The following is a 16,039-nucleotide window of genomic DNA, read 5'->3' as shown; positions in this document are numbered from 1 at the left end:
TGTCACAGCCACACAATTTATTGACCGCTGATTTATGAGGATATCTAAGTGACTGCAGTTGCCACAATCTGAATCGCAGTATGAACATCTCTAACGGACTAATAAGTGGGGATCCCTTTACACTCTGGATCACTTCTCTTGACAATACAGTATGTGCTGTAGACCTCAATTCAAGAGTAAAGGTGAATCCAGCATCCAACGTTCAAGTTAAGTTGAGTTAAGTTACTGAAGCCTTAAAGGGTACCTGTCACCAACTTTATGCTGACCTCACTGAGGGCAGCATAAAATAGTGACAGAAATACTGATTTCAGCAGTGGGTCCCTCATGAGCTAAAAGTAAGTGGTTGCTGAGAACCAGCATCATAATCATTTCAGCCCAGGCCTTGAAAAGAGGCAAATCTACTTGAGAAGAGTCATGGTTTTTCAAAATTTCCTTCACTCTCACCCATCTGCTGATGATTGGCAGTTCTCTCCTAGAGAGAAAGGGATTAAAATACAACAGTCACAGAATACACATAGATTTGCGTTAACTAATAATGATCCTATGTGATAAGGAGTACCCTATAGTAATGTACCCACTCAGTGTACATAAACATGCACGAACAGAAGATAAACTGAGACTAAAACGGGTATAGTAGCAAAATATAAATATACTTTATTAGGTGATACATAAAAATAATTAATTAGACATAATGCAATTCATCAGATGAAAAAGTGGACTACACCTGAGGGGACATAACATAGTCACACAAAAATAGGGGAGGCAACCAACAGATAAAAGACACATATAGAGAACCCTTACATATAAGGATATCACATCTATTTGTCATAAATGTCAAAAAAAGACAATATAGATATAGATCTCCAAGCATACATATGCATATAAAAGACCTATACAATGCGTCTAAACGTGTCGCAAATATCAAGACCGTATTAGTATGTACCTATATGTCTCCACATGGATAAACAACTGCCAGTGCACTATGGTGCAAAATCAAAAATCCCACATGAATACATATATGCACATAGCAATCAATCACCTAGTATTGTCAGTTGCTTATCATTTTGGTGGATATTTTTCAGTGAATTGTGTATGTATATTTTTTCATCTGCAGAATGTATCATTTTGCGGAGGAATTGCTCCCCCGGTTATAGACACGCCGCAGTGTCTGGGTTTGGAGAATTTTCACCCGTTTAAGCCACTTTTTTCAGTGAGTTTTAGCAATCAATCACCTTGGTGGTCCCACATATAAATAGCAATCAATTACTTAAGTGGTCCCATACCCATAGTGTCGTCCGTCTTATAGGTAGAGAGCCAGACTCTATATGTATGTATGAGCATGCACATAGAAATTACAGTCATGTGAAAAAATTAGGACACCCTTTGAAAGCATGTGGTTTTTTGTAACATTTTTAATAAAAGGTTATTTCATCTCCGTTTCAACAATACAGAGAGATTAAAGTAATCCAACTAAACAAAGAAAACTGAAGAAAAGTCTTTTCAAGATCTTCTGTAAATGTCATTCTACAAAAATGCCTATTCTAACTGAGGAAAAAGATAGGACACCCTCACATGTATTCCCTCTTAAATTGGCTCAGATCTCACACAAGTATATCACACCAGGTGCACATAATTAGTAGATCGTTACTCTGCATGTTGAATGAGGCTTGCCCTATTTAAACCTCAGACATTTAGTTTGGTGTGCTCCTGACTGTTGAAGTGAGAGTGAGCACCATGGTGAGAGCAAAAGAGCTGTCAGAGGACTTCAGAAAAAAGATTGTAGCAGCCTATGAGTCTGGGAAGGGATTTAAAAAGATCTCAAAAGATTTTGAAATCAGCCATTCCACTGTCCGGAAGATAGTCTACAAGTGGAGGGCTTTCAAAACAACTGCCAACATGCCCAGGACTGGTCGCCCCAGCAAGTTCACCCCAAGAGCAGACCGCAAGATGCTAAAAGAGGTCTCCAAAAACCCTAAAGTGTCATCTCGAGAACTACAGCAGGCTCTGGCTACTGTTGATGTAGAAGTGCATGCCTCTACAATCAGAAAGAGACTGTACAAGTTTAACTTGCATGGGAGGTGTGCAAGGAGGAAACCTTTGCTTTCCAAGAGAAACATCGAGGCCAGACTGACATTTGCCAGAGATAAAGTTGACAAAGACCAGGACTTCTGGAATAATGTTCTTTGGACAGATGAGTCCAAAATTGAATTATTTGGACACAACAGCAGAGGACATGTTTGGCGTAAACCAAACACAGCATTCCAAGAAAAGAACCTCATACCAACTGTGAAGCATGGAGGTGGAAGTGTCATGGTTTGGGGCTGCTTTGCTGCAGCAGGACCTGGTCAGCTCACCATCATAGAATCCACGATGAATTCTACTGTGTATCAGAAGGTGCTTGAAGAACATGTGAGACCATCAGTTAGAAAATTAAAGCTGAAGCGGAACTGGACCATGCAACATGACAATGACCCAAAACATACTAGTAAATCAACCAAAGATTGGCTGAAAAAGAAGAAATGGAGAGTCCTGGAATGGCCAAGTCAAAGTCCAGATTTGAATCCCATTGAGATGCTGTGGGGTGACTTGAAAAGGGCTGTACGTGCAAGAAACCCCTCAAACATCTCACAGCTGAAAAAGTTCTGCATTGAGGAGTGGGGTAAAATTTCCTCAGACCGATGTCGAAGACTGGTAGATGGCTACAAGAACCGTCTCACTGCAGTTATTTCAGCCAAAGGAGGTAACACTCGCTATTAGGGGCAAGGGTGTCCTATCTTTTTCCTCAGTTAGAATAGGCATTTTTGTAGAATGACATTTACAGAAGATCTTGAAAAGACTTTTCTTCAGTTTTCTTTGTTTAGTTGGATTACTTTAATCTCTCTGTATTGTTGAAACGGAGATGAAATAACCTTTTATTAAAAATGTTACAAAAAACCACATGCTTTCAAAGGGTGTCCTAATTTTTTCACATGACTGTATAAGGCAAATAAGACTGTTGCCAATGCTTTCAATAGAGCCCAATAGAGCCATATATAGAAAAGGTAACAGGGATTGATCACCCAGACGCCGCATCCACAGAGTGAAAACAGGGATCTCAGAGATCAACCCCCGCAGCATGCACAAAGTAGCTGATTATGCCACAAGAAAAGTGATAATTGCAATAAAAGGTAGCCTCACACATAAAATAACATACCCATAAGGATGTGTCCCCCAGAAGAAGGCATCGCAGCCGAAAAGCGCGTCGGGGTACGTGGCTCTCCTGAGTTTGACAGATTTCTATCCTTATGGGTATGTTACTTTATGTGTGAGGCTACCTTTTGTTGCAATTATCACTTTTCTTGTGGCATAATCAGCTACTTTGTGCATGCTGCAGTTGTTGATCTCTGGGATCCCTGTTTTCACTCCGTTGATGTGGGCGTCTGGATGATCAATCCCTGCTACCTTTTCTATATATGGCTCTATTGGGCTCTATTGAAAGCATTGGCAACAGTCTTATTTGCTGCAGCCGCTGGCCATGCCCCCTTCCTGCCCTTGCCATGCCCCCTTTGTGAGGGGGAAAAAGTGAGAGGTGTGACAATTATTTTCAAAAAGGTGCAGGTAAAAAGTCACAAACACATTGGGGGGAATTTATCATGGGGGAAAATTTGAAGTCAGTTTTGCCAGCCTGCCTCATTTATCAAATATCACGTTACTTGATAAATTTGTCTTATCCTTAGGCCGCTTTCAGACTAGCGTATTTGCAATGCGTACATACTCCGGGTTTTATGTTCCGGAATCCGCTGCTAATGTTAATGAATAGAGCTATTCACACAGTATTTGAAATTCCCCAGCATGTCCAAGTTTTGTGTGGATTTGTTTCATACACACATTACAGTCTGTGCAGTGCATAAATAATGAAGGAAGATCCTGAAGCAATCCTGATGACAATAAATCCTGATGGTATATCATCAGGATCCTGAGCCAGAATACTGACGGATTTCAATATGCTAATCTGAAAGCACCCTTATAGTCCTTATGCAAGTTTCACACCTGAAATTATAAATGACATTGCAAATATAGATTTAGACTCGCTTTTCTGGAGCATGGACAGGCAAAGATGTACCAAATTTGCTGTATTTTACATTAGTTTACTTAGCATTATTACTGGTCTATGAAATGCCATTATTTAATATTCTATCCCCTAATATTTTGTCTTAGAACAGTCGTATAAGTAACATGTAGAGTACTACAACTTTAGGAGCCATTTTACCCTAACTTGCAAGCTGCACAAACATGTAACTTTTAGACACTGCTCTCTGTATTACTATGGATTCAAATTATTTTGCAGCCATTGTTGACATACTGCCAACTGTCTGTAGTCACAACTTGTGAATGCAACATTTCTAGGATTTTCATGCAACTTTAGAAAGTACATTGTGGGAACAGTCTTACTCAGCTATAAAGACTAAGGTAGCTTGAAACACTTAAAGCTACAATTTAAATCTTTGGGGGCATTTTTCATTATTGCATTCTACCTATCTTGGACTGAAAAATCTTTTTTTTTTCCAATTGGCCATTATCACAGCTTTCTTTTTTATGACATCCGCAGACTGTTGCTTCTCCTTCTTTGTGAAACCCATTTAAAAAGCTGCTCTGATGACTCCATGTCTCCATGCTCCATGTCTCCATGCTCTGATGACTCCACAGCTCATAAACAACTTGTAAGGGATCGTCTCTTTTCAGGGGGGTCACACTCACAGATATCTCACCAGACAACAGATTTTCATGTCCAAACTGCATTTATTTTGACAGTCTTCTTATAAAGGATAGTCCAGTTATACATCACTGGGTGGGGTGAGGTTCCGCCAACACTTAAAACACAAATAAACTCCTGCCCGTCTAGGTGCTACCTAAACAAAATACGCCCCTACCTCACTCATAGGGGTCAGTTCACACATGGACAACATATGAGGCTTTCCTCAGCCAACATCAATACTGCAGCCTCCAGGCTGTGGCAACTCCAGTACCTTTTGGGGGAGTATAAACCCAGTAGTCCTCCAGACGTTGGGCCCTCTTTCTCTAGGTGTCGCTAGGTCCTCCAAACCTCAGGCTATTCAAAGCCTTGTGGCCTCTCAGTCCTCCTGACTGAGACCACAAACAGAGCCTCTGCTTCACAAAACAGTCTTGCTCTCCCTCCTCAGACTGACCTACTCTGATGCGCTTTATGCAAGCCTGATTACAGCAGGCCTCACCTGTGATCACCTCAGGGAGAAAGGAAAACCCGTACTGGAAGGGTGTGGACTGGGAACTCCCTCTACCAAGCCTAGCCACCAGTCCAAGTAAAATCCAGCCCAGAAAATGTATATAGAAATGTCTCAGCAAACTATGTTTTGCTGAGACTACTGCCACTCTCTGGATTTTATCTTGTCTCACCCATCTGAAGTACCTGAAGGGGGACAACACACCTTACAGCACTGTTCACATTACCACAAACTGTAAACAAACTAATTTAAGCCTTTTTCCCATTAGTTGTAAAAATATTAGCTTAAAAGAGTGTGATGGAGCCATCAGAGCAGCTCTCTGATAGGTCTCATTGAGAAGGAGAAATAGCCTGCAAAGACCATGCGTAAAAAGGGAAATAGAATTAAATCAAAGGACTTAAAGATGCCCATAGACCAGTGGCATAATGTACATGTGTGTCTTGGGGGGAGGGGAACGAAGGGGCAGTTTTCCTGGGCACCAAACTGCAATTGGCCCATTTGGGTACTGATTAGGACTCACCTCATAATGGAGGAGTATTACTGTGGGACTTAAGTGGTGTCTGCACGACAGGGTGATGGGAATTTTCCTGCCACTACTCATCGTAGTTCTAGTAAAATTCCCATAGACCTGCTGTGCAGGCTACATTTAGGTCCCCACTGTATTAATGCTCTTTATTAACATCATAATGACCAAAAGCGATACATGGATGAAAGCTCCAGTAATCTTGTAGGAGCAGATCATTGACAGCTGGAGATGCCAAGATGAAGACTGAAGCAGTCTATTAGCACTTCTGCCTTCTTTTCCTCAATAAGTAAATAGAGGGAATGGCTGTGCAGTTTCCTCTAATGGACCTGACGATCTCTCGGGGTAGAGTAGAACTGTTGGGTATTAGTAGACCTTGATCATCTCTAGTTGTATTAAAAGCGGCATGTCCACGGGTTAAGGAATGCATACTTGGCTTGCCCCAAGCACTAACAACCCACACGACACCACTGCCATAGTCTTCAAGCAAATATGTTTGTGGAATCTAAATTGTATCTGCCTTTTCTATTATGGGCTAAGAGGATTTTGATTTGTTCATCTTCAAGCATTTTCATGCTACAAAATATCAAGAAATAAGTCAAAGCAAAGTATAAAAATAATTACTGAAAATAATTTTCATAGTGCTTTGCAAAACACAATTTCCAAAACTGCATACATTTACCTGTTTGATCTCCAGTGGCTCAATACCCAGCCTTGGCATGGCTGCACCAGGAGAAACATGTCCACTGGTTACGGGACAGCATCCTTAGCAACATCTGAAACTTAAATTAGCAGAGGATGGATTGCTGAGCTGCTCTATTTCTGTGTGCTTGTGTTTCTGACTAATGGAGTGCCTATCCAGGGACTTAGTGCTCTATTTAAATCCTGTGCTGATCTGGATTGCTCATGTTTTTTACCTCGGCTTGTCCTTTGACCACTCTCTGTCTCTGGTGATTTTTACTGTGCATCTCTTCTGGTTCTGACATCGGCTTGTCTTTTGACAACTCTCTCTCTCTCATTTTTTTACTGTATTTTCCCCCTGGTTCTGACCCATTTTCAGTACATACAACTTGTCTTTATGTTATTTGTCTCTAAGTAATTGTCTCTGCACCATAGTAGCATAGGGACTGTCGACCAGTGGCAGTCTTGCTACCTATGGCTTGCACTGTAAGTAGGTTCTAGATTAGGGCTCAGTGTCTGTCCCTATCTACAGGCATTGCAAAGGCACTGAACAGAGAATGTAAATGTGGGCAAATTCAAGTCAATAAGGCTGATATGCCATATTTTAACTGCACTGGGATGAAAATGACACTGTGCAGAAAAAAAATCTGAATTTGTACAGTTCTTCACCTAGCTCTGCAACCATCTTTATCATCCAGGGTGAGCTACTGTGATAAATGGGGTGCAGGGATAGACAGTCTGTCAGAGTTTACACCATTTCTAGGACTAGTACATGTGTACCAGTGCGTTTATTATTATTTTTTTGTCAAATCTTTATTTATTTCAATTGTCAGCAATAATAAGACACATTAAAGGGTAATGAGTAAGAACAATAACTGCTCCATAAAAAACAAATCTGGTCACATGATTCACTTACAAAGATACATGCATAGGTATGTTACAGTAGACAAAATACAAAGTGCAGATCTAGGCACATTCAAGCTAGAATTACATATGTCTTTGGTATATGGCTTAATAATATGTATCTAATGATGTACAATCTACCTGTCACACAGAATAAATCTCCTAGTGATTTAATAATTTATATAGGCCCATTCCATCCCGAATCCCGAATATACATAGCCAAACACCTACATAACTGCAAAGGGTACATATTTGAAATATTTCCTCTACTCTCCATCAGAAACAGATTTATACCAATCCTTCCACTAGCCCCAGGTCATTAAGAACTTATCATGGGATAAGGATTACCAGCTAGTTAATTCCTCAAGTTGGCATAACTCCTGGACCTTGCACTTCCATTCTCGCAAACTAGGTATGTCTTTGGATAACCAATATTTTGGTATCAGCAGTTTAGCAGCTGCAATCAATTGTGCCGGCAATGAGTGTGCTGCCAATTCGTAATTACAATCAGGCAAATTGAGGATAGCTACCGATGGGGTGATAGGCGAGTTAATTTTGCAAATACTTTGCACCTTGTTGGACACCATGTCCCAGAAACTCTTTATTAATGGGCAGGACCACCATATATGGAACATTGTCCCTCTAGCTTCACCACATCTCCAGCAATCCGCAGAAAATGAGGGTGAAATGATATGTAACTTATGAGGCGTCTTGTACCATCTCATAATAATTTTAAAAGAATTCTCCTGAATTTTTATGCAACGCGAGTAACCGTGGGAATGGGCAAGCATTCTCTCTAAGGTGTCTTCGCCAATAGTAAGATCCATCTCTTTAGCCCATTGCTCAACAAACTGAGGCCTGGTATCTGGACTAGATTCCAAAATTTAATTATAAAATCGGGAGATTGTGCCTTTACTGCTCACCGACTGACTCCAAGTCGCATCATACCAAGTGAGGGTATAATTGCTAGAGGTGTTGTTTAGATATTGCATGCATATTTTGTTAAATTGCTAGTGATGTGACAAGGTCCAGGGAACCCTTCCAAATGTGTCCTTCAAAGATGACAAATTGGGAATTTGACGGTTTACCAACAGGTCACCAACTTCTACATCCCCTTAGGCCGCCCATAATCCCATGTCATCCCTAAAGTCTGCATTAAATAAGTAAGGCAAAAATCTAATGGAAGTAAGAGGTGATATGAAGCTGGTGGGGTGCAGGAATTTAGATAATTTGAACCAGGAGTCAACCATACCTTTCAGCGAAATGGGTATACTTTCTTTATATGGAAGTTTTCCACTTATATCCCATAATAAGGCTAGCCCTTTGGGCCCTAACTGTTTCCTCGCTATCTGACAGCCCAGTTTATCATTTTTAGGATTTATTATCTCCGAACGTAGCCTCATTTGAAACGCTCTATAGTATCCATTCACATCCGGCAGTCCGAAACCACTTTTGTGTTTAGGTAGCACCAATCTCCTGTATGCAATTCTGGGTTTGGCTTGATTCCAGACAAAAGAGGAAAAGGTTTTCCTAACCTGCACTAAAAACTGACGGGGTAATGCCACTGGTAATGCCTGCATCAGCAAAAACGTAGGTTTTAATTACATTTTTCCTCCCTAACCAAGTTAAGAAGGGTATATTTAGATCTTTCAGTTGTTGTTTAATATCGTCAAATAGCTTAGTGTAGTTCTGGGAGAAAAGTTGGTCTGGGTTCTTCGTTATCTAGATACCAAGGTAGTTAATATTATCTGTCCTCCATTGGAAGGGGTTTTCCTTGAGATGAGCTATGATCGATTGTGGGGTGTTGACACCTAAAGCTACACATTTGGCTAAGTTTATTTTAAAGTTAGACAAGGACCCAAAACTCTCCAACTGTCTAAGAAGTGCAGGAAAGGCTACCCTAGGGTTAGAAAGTAGTAAAAGCATGTCATCGGCAAACGCCGCTACTGTATGCATTTGAGAACCAATACTAAGTCCTTGTATATCTTTATCCTGTCTAATGGCCTGCAGAAAAGCTTCTAAGCATAAAATAAATATAGTAGGCGATAACGGGCAACCCTGCCGGGTCACATTCCTGATGTCAAAGGGAGTGGTAAGATTGACATTTATGCAAATTTTCGCTGTGGGAGAGGAGTACAGGGACAGCACAGCGGTCACAAATGGAGGAGGAAAACCAAACTTGTGAAGAGTGGCTGCCATAAACTTCCAGTCCACACTATCAAACGCTTTTTCAGCGTCAGTACTTATAAAGGTGATACCCTTTCCATGGGACAGAGCGTATTGTTGAGCAAGTATAACCCGGAATGTGCTGTCCCTGCACTCCCTACCCCCCACAAAGCCAGATTGTTCTGGGGAAATCAAACCTTTGAGAAAGGAAGAGGTTCTAAAAGCCAAAATTTTTGCCCATAGTTTGACGTCAGCGTTAAGTAGAGAAATTGGTCTGTAGCTGGAAGGCAAATTTGGGTCCTTGCCGGGTTTCGGCCGAACCGTGATGTGGGCTTCTAAAGACTGCTTGGGAAGTGGAGTACCGCTCAATAGGGAATTAAAGAGAGAGACAATATGTGGGCCTAGTATTGGAAGAATGTTTTTGTAATAAGCTACAGTCAGACCATCAGGTCCTGGGCTCTTCCCATTGGGGATTGACTTCAGGACCTTCTTAACTTCCTCTAGAGATATTGGGGCAATTAAACTCTCCTTCTCTGCAGCTGACAGTACTGGTAGCTTTAGTTCCTGCAAATAGGACGCTATCTTTTCTTGTCTGATCCGTATTGCTTCACTAGTTTCGTCTTTTCGCAAGTTATATAAATCGTGATAATATGCAGTAATTACCCTACAAATCTCTAAGGCGTCCGTGGTAATCTTTCCCTCTTGAGTCATCATTTGCTTAATAAAGGTTTGCTCTACTAGTTTTTTGATCATAGCAGATAAGATTTTGCTGCCTCTGTTCCCATGAATGTAATGCTTATGCTTCACTCTTCAGAAACGCTTTAGCAGCCTTAATATTAAGCAAAGACTTAAGTTCCTGCCTAAGTACCACTAACATCTCATGATCCCTTATTGCTAGAGATTTTTTATGTGCCCTTTCAAGCTGGGAAATACGGGTCAGTAACTCCGTCAGCTGTTTTGTTCGTTCCCTCTTAACGTGTGAGCCCAAGGCTATAAATTCTCCACGTATGACCGCTTTATGTGCCTCCCACGTAATGGCAGGTGTAGTTGCAGTATTCACATTAACATCAAAGTACTCCTGCAGTTTCTGGAAAATAGCGTCTACCTGTGATTGAGTGTATTAAATCTCCATTGACCACTCCTTCTCTCTCAGACTAGGGAGCTGTATAGCACAGTGAACCATCGCATGGTCGGATATCGATATGCAATATATTGTAGTAGACTGAACTAGAGTTAGACAATTCTCCTGAATCATAAGGTAGTCCAATCTCTGATGAGGAGTTGAAAAGTATAATCCCTCCTATCTCCATGGACCGACCGCCATATACCTACGACATGAACATCCCTAAGACGTGTCTGCAGTGACTTCAGTGCCTTGAACAAAATAGCTGATCTCCCGGATGAAGAATCCAGTAGTGGGTTTAGAGTCAAATTGAAATCTCCTCCAATTATCAACCAGCCAAAGGCAAATGCAGCTATTTTGTCCAGGGTTTCTAACAGCCACTGGACCGTTTTTACATTTGGAGCGTACAGATTACACAAAGTGATTTTTGTATGACCTATCTCGCAATTTAGCAAGAGATACCTGCCTTCTGGGTCTGACAATTGAGAGTGAAAGGTGAACGGAACACTCTTCTTTAATCCAATGCTGACCCCTTTAGATGCAGATTTATCTGAACATGAATGGTACCAGTAATGAAAAGCAGAGTTTCCTAGATTGGACAAATGGTGAGTTGCAAAATGTGTCTCTTGCAGCATAATTATATCTATGGCCTCTTTTTTAATAGACCGAAAGATTTGGCTCCTTTTGACAGGGCCATTACAGCCATGTACATTGTAGGTGGCAACATTAAGTACTAACGGTGCCATTCATATGCCAGAAATATCAGATAACATCCCTGCAAACATAAGTGTGACCAAAAGGTGGAGCATAAACCTATAACAATGAACTTAGTTCAAATTATGCATAGATGGAGTATCACCAGAATCCCAAATGGAATTCTACTTGATGGGGGGGGGGGGGGAAATCAATTTCGATCAATATTCCCTGATCGGCCTAGATTCCTACTACAGCCCAGTGAGCAAATAACACATGCTAATTAACTACCCATTATTATGCATTATTAAGTAACCCCTCTAAACTGTGTAGACAGTGTTTACCCAAAAACAAAAACCAACAGTGGTATAATAACTGTTTGAATGAATAGGGACTTAGGGTAAGCCCAAAAAGGGGGGTAACTATGCTCATAATGGTACCCTGAGGATTGAACGACCCCTAGTGCCTACATGACCGTAAACATCTATATGTCGGCCAAAGTATCAGGTGTCTATCCCTCTACTTGCCGCCCTCCTGCTACGTCCGTTTCTCGGCTGCTTCGGCTTCAGCCATGGCGAAGATTGTGGTAACGGTGGTAAGTCCTCATTCGAAGGGACTGGAAGCTAAGATGGGACATCAACAGGTGCAAGATCCAGCATTTCCCAAACAGGTGGTAAGTCAGCAGGCGTTCTGACTATGAACCGATGGTTCCCCGCTGTTATCAAGATGCCAAATGGGAACAGCCATCTGTATGGGAACTTAGAAGACCGAAGAAGATCTGTCAGCGGTTTAAGCATTCTTCTTTTTTGAAGTGTAGAAGCCGCTATATCCTGATATATTTGAATGCTTCTCCCCTGTAGGTGTATCTCTCCTTTCTCCCTTGCTTTCTGTAGAACTTCTTCTGTGTCCCTGTAGCTTAATATGCCACAAATAATGTCCCTGGGGTTTTCAGAGGAACAAGGCTTAGGCCGTAATGCTCTGTGCACTCTCTCCACAGTAATGCCTTTGGCTCGTTCTGGGCCTAGCAGCTAAGTGAAAAGCAAACTCATAGTATTCATCAGGTCTTCTTTCTCAACTGCTTCTGGAAGCCCTCTAATTCTTATATTTCGCCGTCGGCTTCTATTCTCCTGATCTGGAGGAGTAAGCTATTCATGGCTCTAGTATTAAAAGTCAACATGGCGTCTTGTACCTGCTCCAGGGATTCAACTCTATCCCCTATATGGCGGACATCTGCCTTGATGGTGGCCAGGTCTGCCGCGATCAGGGCCTTTGTGGAGTGCCTTTTCTAGGAAGTCGCGGGTAAGTGCCACCGGCTGATCCCTGGTTTGTGATCCGCTCACCTCTCCTGGTTCATCATGCTGTGCATCGTAACTCGGATCACTAGAGGCTCCGTCCTCCCCATGCCGCTTCGGCGCCATTTTACTTGCACGCACGGGTATCTGGGGAGCCGACTTCTGAAAGCATTTTTCCATGTCAGGATGCTGTGGAGGGTCCCGTTTCTGATCAGCCGATACTCTAGCAGGCTCTTTGGGTTGAATCTTCATCCCGACTCTCGGGTAGTGCTGTTAGATAGGCTGAAGTAGAATCTATTAGCGGGAGCTCCGCTCTCAAGCAGCCGCCATCAAGCTCGGTCCCGCCCCCTTTAGTTTAGTTTTAACCCTTTTGGGGAGGTTTTGGTTCAATAATGTTTTCTCAAGACACATTGGGGTAGATTTACTATTGGAAAAACTAGTGTGCATGCTTTGTATTACATTTACCAACTGCTTTAGATGCTGTTCTAAGCATTTTACTCCCTGTTCAACAAGGGGCAATTTTGGCACATATTTGTAATAAAACTATGCTAACTTATAAAGGGCGTAAACCTAAACTAGACAGTTTTTTGGGGGCAGGAACACATTTTTTGGGCACAAGGGCAAAAAGGTCCATGTAACACAATAGTGAATTTGTTAAACATTAAGAATTAGACATTATTAATCAATCTAAGAATTGCATAGAAACATAGAATGTGTCGGCAGATGAAAACCATTTGACCCATCTAGTCCAATATTCTGACTACTATGAATAGCCCCTGGCCCTATCTTATATGAAGGATGGCCTTATGCCTATCCCATGCATGCTTAAACTCTTTCACTGTATTTGCAGCTACCACTTCTGCAGGAAGGCTATTCAATGCATCCACTACTCTCTCAGTAAAGTAATACTTCCTGATATTACTTTTAAACCTTTGCCCCTCTAATTTAAAACTATGTCCTCTTGTAGCAGTTTTTCTTATTTTAAATATACTCTCTCTTTTACCTTGTAGATTACCTTTATGTATTTAAAAGTTTCTATCATATCCCCTCTGTCTCGTCTTTCTTCCAAGATATGCATGTTAAGGTCCTTTAATCTTTACTGGTAAGTTTTATCCTGCAATCCATGTACTAGTTTAGTAGCTCTTCTATGAACTCTCTCCAAAATATCAATATCCTTCTGGAGTTATGGTCTCCAGTACTGCGCACAATACTCTTACTATTAGTAAATATGGTGTGTCATGTCCAATCAACCAAATTTACCAAAACTGGATTCCAATCAAGGTATAGAAACATCTCAAAGATTATAGAGAAATAGAAGGGCCCCATGGTTACATTTTAATTGTCATAGCAAAAAGTTAAAATAGTTATGTCCATTTGAATTCTCATTTTTTTCTTTTTAATAATTTTAAAAAGTTCAAAAATTCAGTTTTTTCATCTCAATATGGGGTATTGAGTGCATAAAGAAAGGGAAAAACATGACTTTATTTGTTTTAGCACAAAACTGCACTATTAATCCAAATTTCAACTTGGTGTACATAAATAATTTAGTGGTCCTCCAAAATAACCAATGTGAATATAGCTTGCTTCCTTTAACAAAGGACCCACTGGTTTCTGCCACCAGATTTTGACCTATCTAGCTATCTGACACTAGCGATCTGCCGGCGCAGGGAGAGGTCCGACAGTCACTGCGCCTGCGCCGAATACAGAAGCGCACGGCGCAGGCGTGAGAATTCGGCCGAGATGAAGTGAAGTAGGCTGTCAATCTAGACAAGAGGGGCGGGCTGGAGGGACGAGATGGGCGGCAGACATGGTGAGTAGACGGAGCCTCTATGTGCTGAAAAGATGCCCACATAGCACCTAGAGGCTCATTTACATATAAATACAAGTAGGTTTTTAAGGTTAAACGCAGCAGACAAAGGTAATACAAGAACACGGTTAGGTACAGCAGACACTAGCAGATTGCTAGTGTCAGACAGCTAAATAGGTCAAAATCTGGTGGTAGAAACCCTTTAAAGTTTTTTCTTGCCTATTACTGACTTGAAAATTTAACTATGTATTGTGTAAAATACATATTTGCATAGGATTTGGTAGAGATTTTAATGTTTTATTTTTATTTTATTTTATAATATCTGAAATTGCTTTCCACAGTTGTGACCAAGCCAGGAAAACCTCTATTGTACAATCAAAAGTTCTAGAAAAAAGATCAGGAAATGAAATACAATTCAGTTGTCTTGTACCAAAGCCTTACTTTAAAAGCTGTCCTTTTTTTTGTTTTGTTTTCCCTCTTTTACAAAAAAATGCATTTAAGTACCTGAAAACAATTATCCTTAAGGCTTACAAATTAAAACCTTCCTTTGTATTGTCAGATAAGCTGAAGTCTGTTGGTTGCATTTCTTAGTGTTTGATTAATCCTGCTGCCTGCTATTCACTTTTCTTGTCAGTGCTTAACAAAGGTTCTAGCTGAAATAGTTCAGGAAGCTTATTTACCTCAAAATGCCCTGCCACCTTTGATTTAATTCCATGTGAATTTATAACTATCGCTTTACAATAGTAGGTGACCTTTAAGGCACATCTGATAAAATCCAGAGGTCACAGATTGTCAAAGTTGAAATTGTTTCTAACAATGATGTAACTTGGAAGAACACCCTCCCATTTCCTTTTTGCTGTTAAAAGTTAGCTAGAAATTAACATGAACTAAATGAATCATTTAATTTTATAGGAGAAAGAAGAGGGTGTACGGTCCTCCACTGGGGAAGCAAGCTTTTGTCTTTGTTGATGACCTAAACGTGCCTGCCAAGGAGAAATATGGTGCCCAGCCTCCCATTGAACTGCTTAGGCAATGAATTGACCACGGCTACTGGTTTGACAGGTGCAATAAATATTAATTAGCGCGCTTGGCTACAGAGGAGTAATGATATACACTGTTTCTCTGAAGCGTTAAATTGTTGTATTAGTCTTTATAATTTCTCATCTGCTCAGACACAACAGGAAAACATTTTGAATTACAAGATTCTTTGCAACAGAGAAATAGATATTCACACATTGTAGTAAATTACAGTTTAACAACAATTTGTTGCTGACTAAAAGCATTTTACTTACTTTTTACATCATTTTTATTTATTTCACAGGCAGCTTCTGATTACTTTAGGCTGGATGTTTGGTCTTTAAGTACATTTACCATAGGAGATGAACATGACTAGGGATGAGCGAACTCGAACTGTATAGTAAAAGTCCGGGTTCGGGTTCGGTGTTCGTCGCTTTCTTCGCGCTTTTGTGACGCTTTCTTGGCGCTTTTTGAAAGGCTGCAAAGCAGCCAATCAACAAGCGTCATACTACTTGCCCCAAGAGGCCATCACAGCCATGCCTACTATTGGCATGGCTGTGATTGGCCAGAGCACCATGTGACCCAGCCTCTATT

The 16,039-nt window shown here is 41.0% G+C and overlaps 1 pseudogene; it reads left to right on the top strand.

Moving 5' to 3' along the window:
• The window catches only part of LOC122925882, a 2,558,103-nt pseudogene that overhangs the window by 1,549,884 nt on the left and 992,180 nt on the right, over positions 1 to 16,039 (top strand).

Source organism: Bufo gargarizans, chromosome 2, assembly GCF_014858855.1.
Source record: "Bufo gargarizans isolate SCDJY-AF-19 chromosome 2, ASM1485885v1, whole genome shotgun sequence".
In the NCBI taxonomy this organism is placed as follows: domain Eukaryota; kingdom Metazoa; phylum Chordata; class Amphibia; order Anura; family Bufonidae; genus Bufo; species Bufo gargarizans.
The sequence above is the reverse complement of the archived record's forward strand: the minus strand, read 5'-3'. Positions and strand labels throughout refer to the sequence as shown.